This window comes from Lepidochelys kempii, chromosome 2 (assembly GCF_965140285.1).
Source record: "Lepidochelys kempii isolate rLepKem1 chromosome 2, rLepKem1.hap1, whole genome shotgun sequence".
NCBI lineage: Eukaryota > Metazoa > Chordata > Testudines > Cheloniidae > Lepidochelys > Lepidochelys kempii.
In genome coordinates, this window is record NC_136381.1 from 85997680 (window position 1) to 86020082 (window position 22403).

General features: G+C 43.2%; 1 protein-coding gene across 5 annotated transcripts in view; it reads right to left on the minus strand.

Annotated features, from left to right (window-relative positions):
• The window catches only part of DLGAP1 (DLG associated protein 1), a 634214-nt gene that overhangs the window by 448280 nt on the left and 163531 nt on the right, over window positions 1-22403 (minus strand). The window contains exon 1 of one of the 5 annotated variants that reach the window (XM_073331540.2): window positions 13960-14233. The exons of the other annotated variants lie outside the window; for them this stretch is intronic. The gene's annotated coding sequence lies outside the window, so the exon portion shown is untranslated. Of the gene's footprint in view, window positions 1-13959; window positions 14234-22403 lie in introns of those variants that run through there. 5 annotated transcript variants of the gene reach the window in all.

The window sequence follows — 22403 nt, forward strand, 5'->3', positions numbered from 1 at the left end:
CCATTCTATGAATGCCATAAACCGCCTCAGACAGGTCCTATCCAAGTAAAAGGACAACGAGGAGGGGGTTCTCTGGTTAGTTGAAAGGTATGGGTGGTCCCTTAAGGAATCCTGTCACGGAAGGGAAAGAAAATATTGAGTAGCCCTGTACTGGGGGATGGTGAGCCAATATGGTGGCCAGACAGCCCTTAATAAAGCTGGGTGATAGCAACAATTGTTTCAGTGAGAGCAATAGTCCTGAACACCCAGAAGCAACCCCTGTAGGGATGTCACATACTACTGTTCAGACCAAATGGAAAATTGCCTCCATTTAGGTTAGCTAGATTGTTTCATGGACAATTTCCTGCTCTGGAAGGCGACGTTCAGGACAGATACTGAGTAACTCCTCTCAGTGGGTGTCAGCCAACCAGCATCTAGGCCCTACATCTGCAGGAGTTGCTGCATCAAGGAGGTAAGCCCTAGCTGCTCTTCTTAGACAGCAAGTCAGGCAGGCTCAGTAACAGCTGCAGATTGACAGTTCCATCATATCTGAGTACCAAAACAGTCTTGCCCAATGTGATGCTTGCCTGGGGTACCCAGGGTTGCAAGGCACCTTGTTGTCATCTGCCTTAGAGTGAGGAAGCCTTGTCTGTGCCTCTCATGGGTCAGCTCCCTGACTCTCCCAGCCACAGGCAGTACAAGAACTGCCCTCTCAGGCTCCACTGTCCCTCTGCAGGTAAGCAATAGTCACACTCCAACCCCTGAGCGCTACAAGCATCCCTCTGGACTGTCTAGCCTCTGCTCCACTGGACACTCACAGATCCACAACTTCCAAAGGAACAGTACGCTCCACCTTATCAGTTACACCTCAGGATCCCCGCTCCACTTAACACACAGCACATAGATTTGTATAATGAAATCAAGTACAAGATTATTTAACAAAGGACAGACATTCAAGAAGAAGCAAGTAGAATTAGTGGCAACAAATGGTTACATATAAAATAAAATAACACACTTTCTAGAACCTAAACTTAACTAAACAACTCGTTCTCCCGTCTCAGGGGTTAGTTCACCCAAAGTTTTTCTCCCAGGTTTAAACTGCCATACTGGCTGTGATCGTCCATTCATAAGGCAAGCCAGCTGGCAACTTGTCCCCTAGGTGAAGGATACCTGAGTGTACCTCTGCACTCCCAGATATACAGTTTAAACCATCTATTGTCTTCACTTGTAAACAGGATAACACCTGCTGCTTGCTTTTTCCTGTGTAGAACCTCTTCTGGAGACTTTGCAGTCACTTGATTAACATTCTGCTCAGACTGAAAAATAGGTGTTCATTGTGAAATATACAATAGTCAATTTACAAATAGGCATCTCCTGTCTGAAAGAAACTTGTTTATCACCCTCTGGCGATCAGCCCCAACTCATAGACTTTAAGAGCATAATTTTCAATATACACACACAACTCCTTATGCACATCCATTCTGCAATGACTATGTGATCTGTGTGAAACAAGCTTTCAGTAGAGGCCACCCTCCTTTGACAAACTATTATGTAGAGAGCAGATCCAGGGGATCCCTGTAACCCTATGCACCCCTATACCATCTGCCAGTTGGTACCAAGAGATTCCTAGGCCACACTAAACTGAGGCTATCAGGATTATAGTCCCGGAGTCCTAACTGAGTTTCCACAGGACACTGGAGATCCTAGGTATCTATGGAAGCCCATACAGGAGGTCTGGACCCCATGAGAAAAGCATTGGTGAGGGATCCTGGATTCTCATCTCCTCTGGAACACCACCTTTCGCATTTGTAATTGTAACTGTATAAATGTCACACACCGGTCTATCATCAGGTAACCCCATCTGTGAAAGACTGTCTTGAAGGACCAAGGACTTGCGTGACCACTCATGGCTCTTGGAGAAGTCTCTGCTGAGCTAGTCCACCAGGGTTTTCTGAAGACCTAGGAGACAGAGCTCCAGGGTGACTGGTGCAAAACACTCCACAACCACAGACTCATGGCTTCTCGGAAGAGTGTGATGATCAGGCCCCTCCTTGCCTGTTGATGTAGGGCATTGCCATTGTGATATAAGAATTGCCAGTACCAAGGTCTTTTAGAAAAGAAAGAACAAGGGTCTGAGAGAGTAAAAAAATCGAAGTCTAACAGCAGGGTTTCTTCGGACTTTCCTCAGACTACTCGGTAAGTCTGAGGAAACTCAGAATTTCTACAGCCTCTCTCAAGAGTGTAATATAACCCAGAACAGGCAAGAACCTGCTAACCACACCATTCTTGCAACTGAATAGACTTCCCTTGTACCCATTCTCTAATCTCCTGAGAATGGATGAATTAAAATATAGATACTAAATATAAAGAGATGGTATGAGAGGTTGCCAGATAGAACAGAAAGGGAAAAATAGAAAACTAGACTGAAAAAAATTATTTCGTTATTGATTTAGACTCGGTGTTAATAATTAAACAGCTGACATTTTTCTCAGCTTCCTCTGGTTGAGACCCAATAAAAAGGCAATCCCTTTATATTACATTAAAAATCTCTGATGGTTCCTTACTACCCCAGAAACCAGTAAATACTCACGACACTTATGGAGCAGGGACTGATATTGTATTTGAACTGGGGGGGAAATGTGGCTTCTTTGGACGAATCATCTATTATTGCCAGCTGTACAATGGGAAGGAAGCTTCAGAGTTTACATAATATGTGAAGGAGCTTCCTTTAAATGGGACTGATTCATGGAGAAAAATTCTTATGGGAGTGTTAATTTTGACGCAGATTTTTTATGCATGTAGGGTTTAAATGGAGTGTCTGATTAAAGAAAGAAAACATGCCTGGTCTTATGCAGATGTAGCAGCATGTGGGCTGAATGTGCAAATTAGCAGAGATATATTAAATGCAGTTCAGGGAAGAGACCCTTTTTCTTGTCAGTAGAAAGGATGGAAAGATGTGTACAGTATTATAAATCCCAACTGTATTTCATGAGACAGTGGCGATTGTGCTTGTGTCTCAGAGCCGAATTTGGCCCTTCTATGACTCGAGGATCAGATTGGCAGTTTTTTGTTGTTGTTTTTAACATTCCCATAGCAGAACTAAGAACATTATTGGAGGGGAATGAGTGATCCAGAGTGATGATCCTTGCACTCCCTAGGCACTCCCCCTCTAAATGCGGTATAGTAATTGTAAAGCTGCCTTTTGGATTTGATGAGTCATGGTGCTACAGCAGGGACGGTTATAAAAACTAATCACTTGTGATTTTAAAGGAAAGTGCTTCCTGCACAGCTTCAGTCCTGTGGATCCCAGCTTATCCCAGGTGCCCCAATTTTAGGGCCTTCTTGTTAACATCAAATCAGCTGCAGTCTGATGGAATGCAGCCTGGCCACCTGCAATAAGAAAACTGACATAATTTGATTGCCAAGGTGAGATTTATGTTAAGTGGCTGTATATAGAAGAACTGATTGTGTAAAATTTACAAACAAATTACTAATCTTTGTCCTATGAAAAGAAACAATAAGCAATAAGCAACTGAAATTACATTTAAAGTTCACAGTATTTATACACCTCCGCTGTAAAGGCAAAACTCCTCTTATGGCAATGACATTTTAGAACAGTTTTCTGTTATTTGAATAATAGTTAAATATTTGAATGTCTAGCAAGTCATCACTAAAATGGTACAGCTTTGCAGCTGACTGTTCTCTCTCCATAAAATGTGTACATGTATAGATTTTTTTTCATGTAGTAATAGCATATAGTTAGGGTGAACACATGTCCCGATTTTATAGGGACAATCTTGATTTTTGGGTCTCTCTCTTATATAGGCTCCTATTACCCCCCACACCCTGTCCCGATTTTTCACATTTGCTGTCTGGTCAGCCTACATATAATGTACCGATCCAGACCTGTAACACCTAAAATATCTAACTAACTTAAAGTGTCTCTGTCTTTTTCATATTCTTTTGAAACTGTCTCTCTGGATACTAGGAAATGGCGGTCTGTGACATTTTAAACAAACCATCTTATGTAATACAGACATTTGAAACATAATTGGTGTGCAAAGAATCTTATTCTAGATGTCAATTTCGAAAGGCCAAAATATTTGAGAAAAGCAAATAAATCATCTATTTGTGCAAATGGACTGCCAGTACCATCAATCGGATTATAATATAGTTTACCATGTGGCTGATTCTAAATTTTGAGATTAAGGTTATAATACATGGTCTGTCCTGAATAAAAAAAAAAAAAAATCAGAATCCAGTTTTGCCTAAATTTGATCCACAGCGCAGCTATTTTCTGGCCTTCTTCACAAGAAAAAAGAATGAGTGTAAGAGAGATGGAGACTGAGCTACAGCAGTGCCCCAAAGTTGTCATATCACTAGGCCGATTCCCACTCACTATGATTTCAAATATAGCAGTGAGCGAACTTCAGGGGGTAAATTTAAAATAAAGTTAAACTAGAGTTATATTCTGGAAAATATGAAGTCCTAGTTCCACATCTAGTTCTCTGGGTATATTTTGCCACCATTAAAAATATGTTGGTCAAACCAATGAGCAGTGGGAACTCTAGTAGTTTAGACCAAGGATTTCCTTCAAAATTCTCCTGTTGCAGGAGGGATAGATGTGGAAGGGGAAGTGTCACTCTCCTTGGGTCACTGACAGGAGCCTTCTGATGCCCGGCATTTGCTAAATCCATAGGGCGTCCCTGCTTGCAAAAACGTGAGTCTTCTCTATACTAAATTAAGCCAAAGTGTCTGCATTTGATGGAGATGAGGATTCCGGGCTCCCCACTCAAGTCCTTTCAGTAGAGTCCCCCATTCACCTACAAGATCTTTATCAAGCATTCTTACAACTACAATACCTACCTGTGGAAGTGAAGAAACAGATTGATAGAGCCAGAAGAGTTCCCAGAAGTCACCTACTACAGGACAGGCCTAACAAAGAAAATAACAGAATGCCACTAGCCGTCACCTTCAGCCCCCAACTCAAACCCCTCCAACGCATTATCAAGGATCTACAACCTATCCTGAAGGATGACCCAACACTCTAACAAATCTTGGCAGACAGGCCAGTCCTTGCCTACAGACAGCCCCCCAACCTGAAGCAAATACTCACCAGCAACCACATACCACACAACGGAACCACTAACCCAGGAACCTATCCTTGCAACAAAGCCCGTTGCCAACTGTGCCCACATATCTATTCAGGGGACACCATCACAGGGCCTAATAACATCAGCCACACTATCAGAGGCTCTGTCATAAATATAAAGGGAAGGGTAAACCCCTTTAAAATCCCTCCTGGCCAGAGGAAAAATCCTCTCACCTGTAAAGGGTTAAAAAGCTAAAGGTAACCTCGCTGGCACCTGACCAAAATGACCAATGAGGAGACAAGATACTTTCAAAAGCTGGGAGGAGGGAGAGAAACAGAGGGTCTGTGTCTGTTGGTATGCTGCTTTTGCTGGGGATAGAACAGGAATGGAGTCTTAGAACTTTTAGTAAGTAATCTAGCTAGCTATGTGTTATATTATGATTTCTTTAAATGGCTGAGAAAGGAACTGTGCTGAATAGAATGACTATTTCTGTCTGTGTGTCTTTTTTGTAACTTAAAGTTTTGCCTAGAGGGATTCTCTATGTTCTGAATCTAAATTACCCTGTAAGGTATCTACCATCCTGATTTTACAGAGGTGATTCCTTTACTTCTATTTACTTCTATTTCTATTAAAAGTCTTCTTGTAAGAAAACTGAATGCTTTTTCATTGTTCTCAGATCCAAGGGTTTGGGTCTGTGGTCACCTATCCAAATTGGTGAGGATTTTTACCAAACCTTTCCCAGGAAGTGGGGTGCAAGGGTTGGGAGGATTTTGGGGGGAAAAACGTGTCCAAACTACGTTTCCCAGTAAACCCAGTTAGAGTTTGGTGGTGGCAGTGGATATTCCAAGGACAAAGGATAAAATTAATTTGTACCTTGGGGAAGTTTTAACCTAAGCTGGTAAAAGTAAGCTTAGGAGGTTTTCATGCAGGTCCCCACATCTGTACCCTAGAGTTCAGAGTGGGGGATGAACCTTGACAGGCTCGTTCACCTGCACATCCACCAATGTGATATATGCCATCATGTGCCAGCAATGCCCCTCTGTCATGTACATTGGTCAAACTGGACAGTCTCTACGTAAAAGAATAAATGGACACAAATCAGATGTCAAGAATTATAACATTCATAAACCAGTCGGAGAACACTTCAATCTCTCTGGTCACGCGATTACAGACATGAAAGTTGTGATATGACAACAGAAAAACTTCAAAACCAGACTCCAGCGAGAGACTGTTGAATTGGAATTCATTTGCAAATTGGATACAATTAACTTAGGCTTGAATAGAGACTGGGAGTGGCTAAGTCATTATGCAAGGTAACCTATTTCCCCTTGTTTTTTCCTAACCCCCGCCCCCCCAGACATTCTTGTTAAACCCTGGATTTGTGCTGGAAATGGCCCACCTTGATTATCATACACATTGTAAGGAGAGTGATCACTTTAGATAAGCTATTACCAGCAGGAAAGTGGGGTGTGGAGGGAAAGAAAACCTTTTGTAATGGTAAACACCCATTTTTTCATGGTTTGTGTGTATAAAAAGATCTTCTGTACTTTCCACAGCATGCATCCGATGAAGTGAGCCGTAGCTCACGAAAGCTTATGCTCAAATAAACTGGTTAGTCTCTAAGGTGCCACAAGTCCTCCTTTTCTTTTTGCGAATACAGACTAACACGGCTGTTACTCTGAAACCTGTGTAAGGGTGGCAGCACAGAATGCATAACGGCTCACCGTGGGGCTTTGCTGAACCTATCCTGTCCAACCAGTGCACTGGGGCCAGCTGCCTCCTTGTAGGTGCAGGGAATCAGTGAATGACCTTCTTGAGGGTAGTTTCCCTGAAGTTCTACAGGAGTTCCTCGTGGGAGCTGTAGCACTACTGTCTATTCTCTCCCAGAGCCCCCCACCAACTGTCTGGAACTTCCTGCTTTTAAAACCTTATTCAACTCTGACATAATTGAAAGGGCCAAAGGAGTGGACCAGCCTTTAATCCCTTTGCCAATGTTGGAGGGTTTTATACAGCCTGTTACGGGGGTACTGGGAAAGGACGAATTACCAACCCCATGGAAATGACCCGAGTGTCAGCCCCATAAATGCATACCTCTCCCAGGGCCAGGGCTATGCACATGAAGAACCAATACCGCTGTGTAGCCCCTCAGTTTCTATGGCAGTATGGCTCTGAGCCTTCACTACATGCACCTGTCCAGTCTCCTTGGGGAGGCGGGGGGATTTCACTTTAAAGTGTACCATACCATGTAAGCTAACATTGACCTCATGATTGTTTTTTGTGTGGAGATTGCAGTGGGGTTTGAGAGAAGTGATGGAGGCCACACTCCATTCCTTCTAACTCCTAGGCCTGGTCTACACTACAGGGTTAGGTCGAATTTAGCCGCATTAGGTCGATCTTACAATGAATGTGTCTACACAAGCAACCCTGTTCCGTCGACCTGAAGGGCTCTTAAAATCGACTTCTGTTCTCCTTCCCGGCAAGGGGAGTAGTGCTAAAATTGACCTTGGTGGGTCGAATTTGGGGCAGTGCGGACACAAATCGACATTATTGGCCTCCGGGAGCTATCACAGAGTGCTTCAATGTGACCGCTCTGGACAGCACTTTCAACTCCAATGCACTAGCCAGGTACACAGGAAAAGCCCTGGGAACTTTTGAATTTCATTTCCTGTTTGGTCAGCGTGACGAACTCAGCAGCACATGCAGAACTCATGCAGTCTCCCCAGAATCACAAATGAGCTCTAGCATAGAGCGAATGGGAGACACTGGATCTGATAGCTGTATGGGGAGAAGCATCTGTACAGGCAGAACTCCGATCAAAAAGAGAAATGCTAATATATATTCCAAAAATCGCACAGGGCATGATGGACAGAGTCTACAACAGGGACACACAGCAGTGCCTTGTGAAAGTCAAGTTGTTCAGGTAAGCCTACCAAAAGACAAAGGAGGCAAACAGTCGCTCTGGGTCAGAGCCCCATACATGCCACTTCTATGATCAGCTGCATGGCAGTCTGGGGGTGGGGTGGAGAACCCTACCACTACTCCACCACTGTCCGTGGACACCTGCAAGGGGGGAGTCTCATGCAACACGGAGGAGGATTTTGTGGATGAGAAAGAGGAGGAGGAGAATGTGCAGCAGGCAAGCAGTGAATCCGTTCTTCCCAGCAGCCAGGACCTTTTCATCACCCTGGAGCCAATACCCTCCCAAGGCAGGATCCCTGACCCTGAAGGTGAGAAGGCACCGCTGGTGAGTGCACATTTGTAACTAAACATTATTGCTTTTAAACCCTGTACTGTAATATTTGATTTGCCTTGAAGACTTTGGTTGCATTTGCGGCCAGTACAGCTACTGGTAAAGTCTGTTAATGTGTCTGGGGATGCTGCGGGAATCCTCCCGGGACATCTCCATGGACCTCTTCTGGAGGTACTCTGAAAGTCTTTGCAGAAGGTTTCTGGGGAGGGCTGCCTTATTTCATCTTCCAGGGTAGGACACTTTACCATGCAAAGCCAGTAGCAAGTATTCTGGAATCACTGCAGCACAAAGCATGGCAGCAAATGGTCCTAGGTTTTGGTCTCATTCAAGCAACATTCGGTCTTTATCTTTCTGTCTTAGCCTCAGGAGAGTGGTGATATTCATGGTCACATTCATGGTCACCTGATTGAAATAGGGGAATTTTTGTAAGGGAACAGTAAAAGGACCCCGTTCATGCTGGGCTGTTTGCACTTGGCTAAAATGGATCATCCCATAGCCATGCGGCGGGGGGAACGGGGGAAGGGATCATCCCAAATAGCCACGCGGAAGGGTGTGGGGAGGCAGGAGGCGTGTGCTGCACATCCACCCAAAAACTGCAGCCCCTCCTTTTAAATGGCAAACCCAACCGGCATTGCTTGCTGTGGGAAAGGAGGACGCTACAGTTTGAAAACATTCCCACATGTTATGAAGGCGTTAGAAGCCAACCCCGTGTACCCCTTGACTTACCATGGCTTCCTGGAAACTGAATTCTGTTGCCCAGCCATGTGTGATGTGTCACCATACCAGCAGGCACTCAATCTAAAAGGCAAAATGTGACCTTGTACCTAAAGTATATGTGCTGTCTGCTGTGAACTGCTTGATTCACTGTGAAAGAGTCTCCCTTTTGTTCTCAGAAATGTATCACCTTAAATTTTACTCTCCCTTTTTATCCCCCTGCAGGTGCAAATGTTTCTATGCTCCCCCATCATCTCTGTTCCTGAAGTTATCGCAGATTAGAAGGCAGAAAAAAAACCGCACTTGTGATGACATGTTTTCCAAGCTCATGCAGTCCTCCCGCACTGATAGGGCACAGCTGAATGCATGGAGGCATTCAGTGACAGAGTCCAGGAAAGCATTAAGTGAGCGCAATGAGAAGAGGCAGGATGCAATGCTGAGGCTAATAGGGGAGAAAAGGGACATGCTCAGGCATCTGGTGGAGCTGCAGGAAAGCCAACAAGAGCACAGACCGCCACTGCATCCATTGTACAACCACCTGCCCTCCTCCCCAAGTTCCATATCCTCCTCACCCAGACGCCCAAGAATGCGGGGGGGGGGGCCCTCTGGGCACGCAGCCACTCCACTCCAGAGGATGGCCCAAGCAACAGAAGGCTGTCATTCAAACAGCTTTGATTTGTACTGTGGCGACAATAAGCAATGTGCCCTTGTCCTTCCCTCCTCCCACACCCCACCCTGGCTACCTTATCAGTTATCTCCCCCCCCTTTTTTTTTAATTAAGAAAGAAAGAATGCATGGTTTCAAAACAATAGTGACTTAATTTTCTTTGCAAGCTGTGATCAAACGTGGGGGAGGGTGGTTGGCTTACAGGGAATTAAAATCAACAAAAGGGGTGGATTTGCATTAAGGAGAAACACACACACACACACACCCACCCCTGTCACACCATAGCCTGGGCAGTCATGAAACTAGTTTTCAAAGCTGCTCTGATGCGCAGCATGCCTTCCTGTGCTCTTCTAATCACCCTGGTGTCTGGCTGTTCAAAATCAGCAGCCAAGCAATTTGCCTCAACCTCCCACCCCGCCATAAACATCTCCCCTTTACTGTCACAGATATTATGGAGCACAGAGCAAGCAGTAATAACAATGAGACTATTGGTTGCGCGGAGGTCTAACCTAGTCAGCAAATGGCGCAAGCGAGCTTTTAAACTTCCAAAGGCACATTCTACCACCATTCTGCACTTGCTCAGCTTATAGTTGGGCCCCTAAAGTGTGGGCCCCTTACTGAATGAGGGAGGCAACCTAGTGACAGAGGATGTGGAAAAAGATAATGTACTCAGTGCTTTTTTTGCCTCTGTCTTCACGAACAAGGTCAGCTCCCAGACTACTGCACTGGGCAGCACAGCATGGGGAGGAGGTGACCAGCCTTCTGTGAAGAAGTGGTTCGGGACTATTTAGAAAAGCTGGACAAAGTCCATGGGGCCGGATGCGCTGCATCCGAGAGTGTGAAAGGAGCTGGCGGATGTGACTGCAGAGCCATTGGCCATTATCTTTGAAAACTCATGGCGATCGGGGGAGGTCCCGGATGACTGGAAAAAGGCTAAATGTAGTGCCCATCTTTAAAAAAGGGAAGGAGGAGGACACGGGGAACTACAGGCCAATCAGCCTCACCTCAATCCCTGAAAAAATCATGGAGCAGGTCCTCAAGGAATCAATTCTGAAGCACTTAGAGGAGAGGAAAGTGATCAGGAACAGTCAGCATGGATTCACCAAGGGCAAGTCATGCCTGACTAATCTAATTGCCTTCTAGGACGAGATAAATGGCTCTGTGGATGAGGGGAAAGCAGTGGACGTGTTATTCCTTGACTTTAGCAAAGCTTTTGACACGGTCTCCCACAGTATTCTTGCCAGCAAGTTAAAGAAGTATGGGATGGATGAATGGACTAGATGAATGTGGATAGAAAGCTCGCTAGATCATTGGACTCAACGGGTAGTGATCAATGGCTCCATGTCTAGTTGGCAGCCGGTATCAAGCAGAGTACCCCAAAGGTCAGTCCTGGGGCTGGTTTTGTTCAATATCTTCATTAATGATCTGGAGGATGGCGTGGATTGCACCCTCAGCAAGTTTGCAGATGACTCTAAACTCGGAGGAGAGGTAGATACGCTGGAGGGTAGGGATAGGATACAGAGGGACCTAGACAAATTAGAGGATTGGGCCAAAAGAAATCTGTTGAGGTTCGACAAGGACAAGTGCAGAGTCCTTCACTTGGGACGGAAGAATCCCATGCACCGCTACAGACTAGGGACTGAATGGCTCAGCAGCAGTTCTGCAGAAAAGGACCTAGGGGTTACAGTGGACGAGAAGCTGGATATGAGTCAACAGTGTGCCCTTGTTGCCAAGAAGGCCAGTGGCATTTTGGGCTGTATAAGTAGGGGCATTGCCAGCAGATCGAGGGACATGATCGTTCTTCTCTATTCGACATTGGTGAGGCCTCATCTGGAGTACTGGGTCCAGTTTTGGGCCACACACTACAAGAAGGATGTGGAAAAATTGAAAAGCATCCAGCGGAGGGCAACAAAAATGATTAGGGGACTGGAGCACATGCCTTATGAGAAGAAGCTGAGGGAACTGGGATTGTTTAGTGTGCAGAAGAGAAGACTGAGCGGGGATTTGATAGCTGCTTTCAACTACCTGAAGGGGGGTTCCAAAGAGGATGACTCTAGACTGTTCTCAGTGGTAGCAGATGACAGAACAAGGAGTAATGGTCTCAAGTTGCAGTGGGGGAGGTTTAGGCTGGATATTAGGAAAACCTTTTTCACTAGGAGGGTGGTGAAGCACTGGAATACGTTACCTCAGTGAGCTGAGCAGGCTCCATGCTTGCCCTGCTATGGTGTCTGCACGGGTAAGCCAGGAAAAAAGGCATGAAATGACTGTCTGCAGTTGCTTTCATGAAGGGAGGGAGGGAGGGAAGACTGACGATACTTGCCCATACTTCTTTAACTTGCTGGTAAGAATACTGTGGGAGACCGTGTCAAAAGCTTTGCTAAAGTTAAGGAATAACACATCCACTGCTTTCCCCTCATCCACAGAGCCATTTATCTCGTCCTAGAAGGCAATTAGATTAGTCAGGCATGACTTGCCCTTGGTGAATCCATGCTGACTGTTCCTGATCACTTTCCTCTCCTCTAAGTGCTTCAGAATTGATTCCTTGAGGTGGTGGAATCTCCTTCCTTTGAGGCTTGACAAAGGCCTGGCTGGGATGATTTAGTTGGGGATTGGTCCTGCTTTGAGCAGGGCGTTGGACTAGATGACCTCCTGAGGTCCCTTCCAACCCTGATATTTTATGAAATCACAGAGCTCCAGGAAAGTGGCCTTACACATGCAAAACTTTTGCAGCCACTGGGAATCATCCCATACCTGCAAGACTATGCAGTCCCACCAGTCTGTGCTTGTTTGCCGAGCCCAAAATTGGCATTCCACTGTAATCAACCAGCCCCACTGCCGCGATGATGTCCCAATTGCCACATCCCATGCTTTCAGGAACGTCTGTATTCACGTCCTCCTCGCAATCGTCCTCCCGTCTCTTAGCCAGGTTCTGCACATACTGCAGTATAATGTGCGAGGTGTTTACAATGCTCACAACAGCAGCAGTGAGCTGAGCGGGCTCCATGCTTGCCCTGCTATGGTGTCTGCACGGGTAAGCCAGGAAAAAAGGCATGAAATGACTGTCTGCAGTTGCTTTCATGAAGGGAGGGAGGGGAGACTGACGATATGTACCCAAAACCCCCCACAACAATGTTTTTGCCCCATCAGGCATTGGGAGCTTAACCCAGAATTCCAATGGGCAGTGGAGACTGCGGGAACTGTGGGATAGCTTTCTACAGTGCACTGCTCTGTGAGTCAATGCTAGCCACGGTAGTGAGGACGCACTCCGCCGACTTAATGCGCTAAGTGAGGACATACACAATCGACCGTATACAAATCGATTTCTAAAAATCAACTTCTATAAAATCGACCTCATTTCATAGTGTAGACATACCCCTAGACTGCCTCCCCACCTTGTACAGCCTGTTCCCCCGGGGCAGTTCTGGTGGTAACCATAGGACAGGTGGGGAGAAAAATCAAACTATAGAACATTTTTTCCTTTTGCATCCATCTGATTCCTGCTCCTTTCTGCTCATGGGGTAGAGGGAAAAATGCATCTCATGCCTGACTAATGGTCTAAAATCATAATTTGTCCCTCTACAAATGTAAGACTGTTCCTATAGTAGATTTTCTAGACACAAGGCTCATCAAAGTCAATTTAAAAATGTAACATCACCGAGGTCCAATAGTATTTAATAAAAACAACTACCTAAATAAACAGGAAATTTATAACATTTATTTTTATTTACTTAAAAATAGTTAAATAACTAAAATGAAAATACCCAGTAAAATTATCTATATAGATATCTGAAGTAATAATATATAATACATACAAATATGAATCCCATGTATTTTCCACTGCATGCATCCGATGAAGTGAGCTGTAGCTCACGAAAGCTTATGCTCAAATAAATTTGTTAGTCTCTAAGGTGCCACAAAGTAGTCCTTTTCTTTTTATCAAAATTAAAGTGTATGTGTCATATATATATGCACATATTTAAATTTCCCAGCACTATTTCTTTTTCTATTTCTAGGAAGCATCAAATGTATAGTATGTTACCATTAGGATATTATTAACTATAATTAATAAAGAAAGTGCATTTATTGTCTGAGAGTATTTGAATTTATCTTGTATCTGTAAAAAAAATACATGACTTCTGTTAAAAAATCTAATACTGGGGAAATCTCTTTAGAGGAACAAAAAAGAAAAATCTGCAGGGTAAGAATGCAAATTAACAGACAATTAAAATATACATTAACCCCATGCACATATACTACCATTTGAGGCTCTTTTTCCCTCTGACGCACAGAGCTGTCCAAAAAGCAGCACCACAGATTGGCAGGAAACTTGGAAGTTTTGATTAACCCAACGTACTGGAGCTCTTGGCAACATGCCTGGATGCTTGAGATTACTGCTTCTATAGCAGTTCCCTTGGGTGATTGCATTGCTTTTCTTTTTCCTTCCTCTTTCTGAAGTGTTGCTCTTTGGGGTTTTTTTTGTCCTCGATAAAAGCAGTTTGCTCCATTTAGCAGCGTGTGCTGCACTACTGTTCTATCCTCACTCAGTAAATGGTACAGCTACACATACAGCTATTACAGATCAAAGGCATCATAAAAGAGTCTGCCATATGCCTTGTCATCTGGCCAAACTGATGACACAATTCTTTCACTTACAGAAGGCTGAGTAATTCATAGGAGGCATACATATTCAGAAGATTTGGAATTCATTTGCATTTCTTTAATAGCGATACTATTTGCCGTATTTTTCACACGAAAATAAATATAAATTAAACCTTTTCAGTTTCAGTTTGTACGCAGTTAATATTGCAATAGTAACAGTTATAGATGTTTATATCTTTTCAAAAAAATTAATTTATGTTAAGCAGATTTGGTATTCCTACCTTTTTTTCCCCCAAGGCACTTGTGGTTTTTCTCTCAGATGGTTTAAACAATGTTCCCTCTAATATCAATGATATCCTTCAATGGGAGCAGGATTAGGCCCCAAAACACTTCCCAAAGAAACAAGCTGCTACAATTAACTCACTATATTTTCATGGCTGAATATATATGATTATTTAATAGTAGAGAACCAGTCTAGTGCAATAGCTTTTGCAGAAAGGAGGGTCCTCAGTGCAAAATCAATTTAAGCAAGTGACTCGATGACCTTTGGCAATAAATAATCTATTTGTTCTTACAGCATAATTAGGGAAAGGTTGTCTCAAAATCTATAGTTATGGAGAACCTCTCTCAGTTGGGAGACTCATTGCAAATGTAACGTATATGGGATTAAGTCATGAGGTGTGTGAGGATCCTCAATTCCCAAGGAAGTTAATGAGAGTTGTGTATGTTCAGCACGCGGAGGCATATATTTTGCAGGAATGGATGCTTAGAGAATAGACAACTAAAAGCAAGCATAAAGCCTCACAAAATGTACTCTGTTTATTTGGGTTTTTCAGTGATAGTTTAAAGCAGATGGATTGCACTTACTCTCAGCAGTTCAGCAAAGTGGTAATTTTCTAACTTTTATCAAACACAAAATAAGTTCTGTGTCTCTAAAATAAGTCTCTAGTTCATATGATTGTGAACAGAACCTTCAAAAACCAATCAGTTTATATCGCTTTCATATCTGCCTGCATTTGCAGAGAGCCTGAAACAACAACTCTCAGAATGGTGCAAGCTGCTCCTGTTCATTTCAAGGGGCTGGTGACTCGGAAGGCTATAACAGGGAGAAATGTTTGCTCACTAATGTCACTTTGAGCACTTATCTCATAAGTTCCCTTACACTTCCTGAGCACAAGGACCATGACTGTGTCTGGCCCCTAACACAGGGGGTGAAGAAAGTAGTGAGAAAGTTTCTTATACTGATCCAAGCTTACCAAAAAGTGAGAGATTATTTTCTGAAGATCTTCACTATCTTATGAATAGCATTTTACTGAGGCACCACGAGTGGGCAGAACTTGACTTACAGTTACTCTGGTGAATACCGTCACCTATTTTTTCCAGTCTGCCCACTGTGTAGCTTAACATTAATTATTTATGATGATGCTTCATAATGTGCTAATAAATATATGGTCAATACATTTTGTAAAAATAATTAAGTCTTACCTTAATACTAAAAAGATAATAAAATATCTCCAACATCACATTGCAGAGTGGGAGATCTAATATGGCTTCCTACTTCAGTTTCTCATCCTCAGATTGGCATGGTCTCAGAATACTATAGCGGCAACACATTCACACTCTGAGTGGAGTGTGGGTGTTTCATCACTCTCCAGCAGTCACTTATGGATGACTGAAGGAATTTCACTGGCAGGCTCTGAAGTGATGCACAGCCATCCACCCTCCCTGGAGGAAAGGTCACTAAAACAGAGTAACTGGGGAGGGATAGCTCAATGGTTTGAGCACTGGCCTGCTAAACCCAGGGTTGTGAGTTCAATCCTTGAGGGGGCCATCTAGGGATCTGGGCCAAAAATTGAGGATTGGTCCTGCTTTGAGCAGGGGGTTGGACTAGATGACCTCCTGTGGTCCATTCCAACCTGATATTCTAGGATAGTGACGGGAGAGAGAAGACTGGGAATTTTGAGTGCAATCACTAGGAAAATAAATAGATTTTTAAAGGAAAGTGCTCAGAACTGGTCTACTAAGAAGAAAGGTCTGTCTCCCCGCAGTAAAATATAAAATGTTGTAAAAATCAAAAACCAATAAAACTAGAGCAATATTCAGTATTATTGTTAAAACACCCTCCAGTGCTAGATTTACCATCCAAATCTCTCAAAGGTATTCAGCACCAGTAAAACATAATATTTTGTAGCATTATTTTCTGACAAGACGTTTTCCCATGAAAACATTTCCTGACATTTTTCACAAAATGTTTTCTGCCTTTTATATGGGAAAATCAGACTACGCAGCTAAAATGACTGTATTCAGAATTATTTTCTCAAGGCTTCATTTTTAGGTTCCATTTATAGGTTTCCATTTTTCTCACTCTACATTCCCAACTTCAGAACCCAACAATAATGTCACAGCCACACCCTTCTGATACAGAGAAATTGGGAGGGACTTCCTCTTTTTCAGGTCCTCAAGATTTCTCCATTATTGGCGGAAGATATCATTGTTCAGTTATGTAAGGCACTTATTTATGCAAAGGTTCTAATGGGTTTATTTTATAGCACTGCCAGCACTTGCCAGCCTGCTGATCAAGAGACTGGGACCAGGAATAGTAATCAGCTACTGTACCTTTTCCCAGATCTGGAGGTGAAAATCATTAACACAGGATCACTTTATTTTTCACAATTAATAAATAATAATAATAATAATAAAAAAACTTAATTCACTAATTAACTACCCATATGTGGACGCACAGGAAGAAGTACCAGAATCTGTCTCAATTTCTTGAACTCCTGTGTAACAAGCCAAGCACAATCATGGTCCTTGTGCCCCAGGAGAGTAAAGAATTTATGAGTCAAGTGCCAAAAGTGACCTTAGATTCCCCAAAGAAGAAAGGGCAGGATTCTGTCCTCTCTTCCCATCTTTCACATCAGCCAGCAGAACTGGAATGGCATATGTGGGAGGACACATTCTGAGAGGATGTAGCAAGTACAGCAGTGGTGTCACTGGTCTGCACTTCCAGAAGCACGGTACTTGATTCACCCATAGGACCCCCATCTCTGTACCCCTCTGTTAGAGGACTGTGACTGAAGAGCCATGATTTATCCCTAAATATGTCTTTTATCTTCTTTTATTCCAGCACAAGCTCGCCCTATCTTGTTATTGCAGGGCTGCTAGACTCAGGATTTGTGTTCTTTTCCTCCTGAAAACAGTTATAAGGAGAAAAACTTATAGCTCAGATTTTAGGCCCAACCAACTGAACAATGTTTGTCTCCAACATTAAGCATTCACATTTGCATGCCTGAAGTCCCAGTATTATTTGCTATGACACTGACTAAATCAAGGCCAACAACGTAAGGGCCAAATTCTGTGTGCAACTCTTTTTTATTTCAGTGGGAACCACATACATACAAACCTGGGTAGGATTCTGCCATGAGAAAGTTCTCCAAGATATCAATTGCAGCTATTTACCTACTTAAGAAGTCTAAAAAATAAAATCCTCTTTAAATGTAGACTACAATGACCACGTAGCCAGAACATCACTGAAATACATGCATATATTCAAGACACTCTTTTCTCCTGATAGATACGTCTATTTGTTCATTTGAAGCCACATTCTATCTATTTCCCTTTTTCTCATACCCATTAAAGTTTATCACCTATCACTTACAGCTGCTGCATTTGTGAGAAATTTAAATGTCTGAAAAATAAGACATAACTGTGTGACTTTCTCAGCCCTAAAGGAAAAAGAATATAGCCAAAACATTAGAATTATGGGAAGAAAGGGAGAGTTTCTTCTCTTTCTTTGCAATGACATAATGTAACACTTCAAGGGCAGCCAAGGCTTGATTGTCATTACCAGCATGTCTTCTTAACATGTCTAAGCTACATTGCATAAATAATAATGAAAAGTCTGAGATGACCAGGATAGTGAGATAAACAGGTGATCTCATAATGGCAATAGCCCCAGAAGACAAATGCAAATCACACCCACCTCCATATACATATAAATGAACACCAGATCCAACCTCATTCATGCAGAAGCTCACACAAAGTCTTTGAAGGTCAGAAAAAGGACTCAGGCTTGAAAAAAAGCAACATGCGCGGAGATCTGCCTGTCTGGCAGCCATCTCTAGACTCTTTGGTCTTACAGTATTTTCTCCTTCTCCCCCGAGGGTGGAACTACAGAAGCAGAGAGCACCCTTTTCAAGTGGCAGTAAGCAACACATGCTTCAATCATTGAAATATGTCATGAGAACAGTCATACTGGTTCAGATCAATGGTCCAACTAGCCCGGTATCCTGTCTTCCGACAGCAGCCAGTGCCAGATGCTTCAGAGGCAATGAACAGAACAGGCAATCACTGAATCATCCATCCCCTGTCATCCACTCCCAGCTTCTGGGACTCAGAGGCTAGGGACACCCAGAGCATGGTGTTGCATCCCTGACTGTCCTGATGGACCTATTCTCCATAAACTTATCTAATTCTTTTTTGAACCCCATTATAGTTTTGGCCTTCATAACATCCCCTGGCAATGAGTTCCAGAGACTGATTGTGTGTTGTGTGGAAGAAGTGCTTCCTTTTATTTGTTTTAAACTTGTTGCCTATTAATTTAATCGGATAACCCCGGTTCTTGTGTTATGTGAAGGAGTAAATAACACTTCTGTACTCATTTTCTCCACATCAGTCAAGATTTTATAGACCTCTGTCATATCCCCCCATAGCCATCTCTTTTCTAAGCTGAACAGTCCTGGTCTTTTTTTAATCTATCCTCCTAGGGAAGATGTTCCATACCACTAATCACACTTGTTACCCTTCTCTGTATTCCAGGTGTGGCCATATCATAGATTCATATAGTGGCATTATATTTTCTGTCTTATATCTATCCCTTTCCTAATGATTCCTAACGTTCCGTTAGCTTTTTTGACTGCCACTGCACATTGAGCAGACGTTTTCAAAGAATTATCCACAGTGACTCAAAAATCTCTTTGTTGAGTGATAACAGTTAATTCAGATCCCATCATTTTGTATCTTTAGTTGGGATGTTTTCCTACATGCATTACTTTGCATTTATCAACACTGAACATTTTATCTGCCATTTTGTTGCCTGGTCACCCAGTTCTGTGAGATCCCTTTGTATCTCTTTGCAGTCTGCTTTGGACTTAACTATCTTAAGTAATTTTGTATCATCTGCAAATTTTGCCACTTCACAGTTGATCAATTTCTCCAGATCATTTATGAATATGTTGAATAGGACTGGTCCCAATACAGATCCCTGTGGAACACCACTATTTACACCTCTCCATTGTGAAAACTGACCATTTTCCCCCTACACTTTGTTTCCTATCTTTTAAGCAGTTAGTGATCTAAGGAGAGGACCTTCCCTCTCATCCCATGACAATTTACTTTGCTTAAGAGCCTTGTGACATGTCATTCCATATTCTTTATGAAAATATGCTTATCATATGAATATGACATAACAGATATACTTTATGCAAGATGGCTTATGTGAGATATCATTGGAAAGGTTATGATTTGTTGAATGTGATTATCCAATTTGTATGCCTGTATCATTTCTGTATCTGAAGTTAGGAATATGGACTATGGGCATGGCTACACTTGCAGATGTAGAGCGCTTTGAGTTAAACCAGCCTTCAGAGAGCACAGTAGGGAAAGCGCTGCAGTCTGTCCACATTGACAGCTTCAAGCACACTGGCATGGCCACATTTGCGGCACTTGCAGCAGCATTGGGAGCGGTGCATTGTGGGCAGTTATCCCAGCATTCAAGTGACTGCAACGTGCTTTTCAAATGGGGGAGGTGGGGTGGAGTGTGACAGGGAGTGTGTTGTGTGTATGTGGGGGGAGAGAGAGTGGGTTTTTGAGGGGCTGAGCGCATGTCAGCATGCTGTCTTGTAAGCTGAGACAGCAGCAGACCGCCCCTTTTCCCCCAGCCTCCCGCTCTCTCTCACATACACACACCATTCCACACTAATGGTTGCTTTGTCTCAGAGCAGATAAGCATGCCGGTTGTCAGAAACGGAGCTTTCAAAGGGCATATCGGCATTCCTACAGCGAGTTCAAAACAATGAGAAGAGTGGCCACTTGACTTAAGGGGATTATGGGACGTTTCTGGAGGCTGATCAGAGTGCAGTAATGCAACATCTCGTTCACACTGATATCCGGGCATTTCAGCCAAGGCGCAACAAGCGTTAATCTTCTCGCCGAGGTGGAGTACCAGGAGCACTCTAGCCATGGAGTCAGAGCACTTTATGTGCCTTGCCAGTGTGCCTGGGGCTCTTTTATTGTGCTGTAACTCACAAGGGTAGCCAAGCCCTATGTATCTGTATTTCAACTATGCTACTTTGGGTGATGCCCACTGCTAACCCTTCAGCTACAACAGTGGAAAAGCCAGACAGGACGGATGGCCCATCAGCGAGGACAACGGACTGTGAAAAGCCTGGCCTTCCTGTGAACGCTCCATATTGCCACTTAGGGCTAGTCTTCACTGGCAATGTCAATGTGGCTTGTGTAGTCACAGTATAGCAGCGCTCTAAAAAAACCCACCTCCTCGTGGGGAGTGGCTCCCCACCCTGGTGCCCTGTCTACGCTGGCACTTTACAGCGCTGAAAGTTGCAGCATTCAGGGGGGTTCAACTCTCTCGCTCACACCCTGTGCAAGAAAGTTGCAGTGCTGTAAAGTTCCAGTATAGATAAGCCCTGACTTATGGATGCTACAGAGTCAGGTGGTCTTAAACCCAGTTTCTGTCATTTCTAACTGCGGGGGGGAGGGGGGGAGAGGAGAAGTGTGAACATCTCTCTCCACACTGAGGGAGGGGGCGAATTTCATAATATATCTTTGGGTCTGTACTCCAAGGGAGGTGGACATCTGGAGTGCTGGAGCAAGTCCCTTAAGAGGAGTCTTCCCAGAGCTGATCTGCAGCTGAGTGTGGCCCTGCCTGTGTGTGGGGGTTAGAAGAGGTTTTAAGAGCTTGGCTCAGCAAAACAGGTTAAAGGGGGCCCATGCTGGCAGAACAGGTAGACTCAGTGGTATCTCAGCACATCAGGTGGCTTCCTAAGGGGTCCAACCCATCATAAGCCTACGGTGATGGACCTTGTCCAAGGTCTTCTGAAAGTCCAAGAGCACTATATCCACTGGATCACACTTGTCCACATCTTTGTTAACCCCTCAAAGAATTCTAATAAATTGGTGAGGCATAATTTCATTTTACAAAAGTCATGTTGCTTTTCTCTAACAAATGGTGTTCATCTATGTATATATCATGTCATATATGGCAATGTATAAGATGACAAAACGTATACTATACAAACAATAAAAAAAATCTGTTATAGCTTTTATCTGCTGCATTATCTTGCTCAATCGGGCAAGTTCAATTCTCTGGCATCTGTTAATAACTTTAATTCAGGAATCCATTATCATAGTATAATTCCAACATGGCAAACTGTTAAGAAAAAACAAAGAAGAAGAAAAAAAAAGCTAACTTGATGAAAGTTAGCCCTGCCCTTCATTAGGACAATATTAATTTTAGGGGTCTAATAGTAAGCCATTAATATTCAGGCCAAATCACTTTTGGAAAAAAATCTGTGCTTGTTCAACAAGAACAGGGGCTTTGTTTGTAATCCAAACATTGTAATTTCCTGGTAGGCTATTATAACATGAATGTGAACATGGCTCTATTTTCATAGAAATCATCATCATCCAAGGTGAACAAAGTGCAAAACGTAAAAAAAAAAAAGTATTACTGTGAAAAGTTTTAGATTTTTAAAATTCTTTCTAGTTTAGTAACTTAAGATGTCATTGAAAAAATAAATAGATTAATAGCAGACTTTGGCCCACGATTTTTAATCTAACAGTTTCTCCATAAGGGAAACATCATCAGATATACCAAACTGTTAGCAAGTCCTCAACAAGCAGGTTAGTCAGAAGTGAATTCACAATACTTCTACTGAGTGATGAGCTCTTGACTCCATATACTTTCAGTTTTATGTTCCTACTGAGCATGCTCAGCATCGTATCACAGCCATTAACATATCATTAGCATACTCAAATTGCAAAATCTGATCAGCATAGTCATTCCGTTAGGAGTAAATCTATCC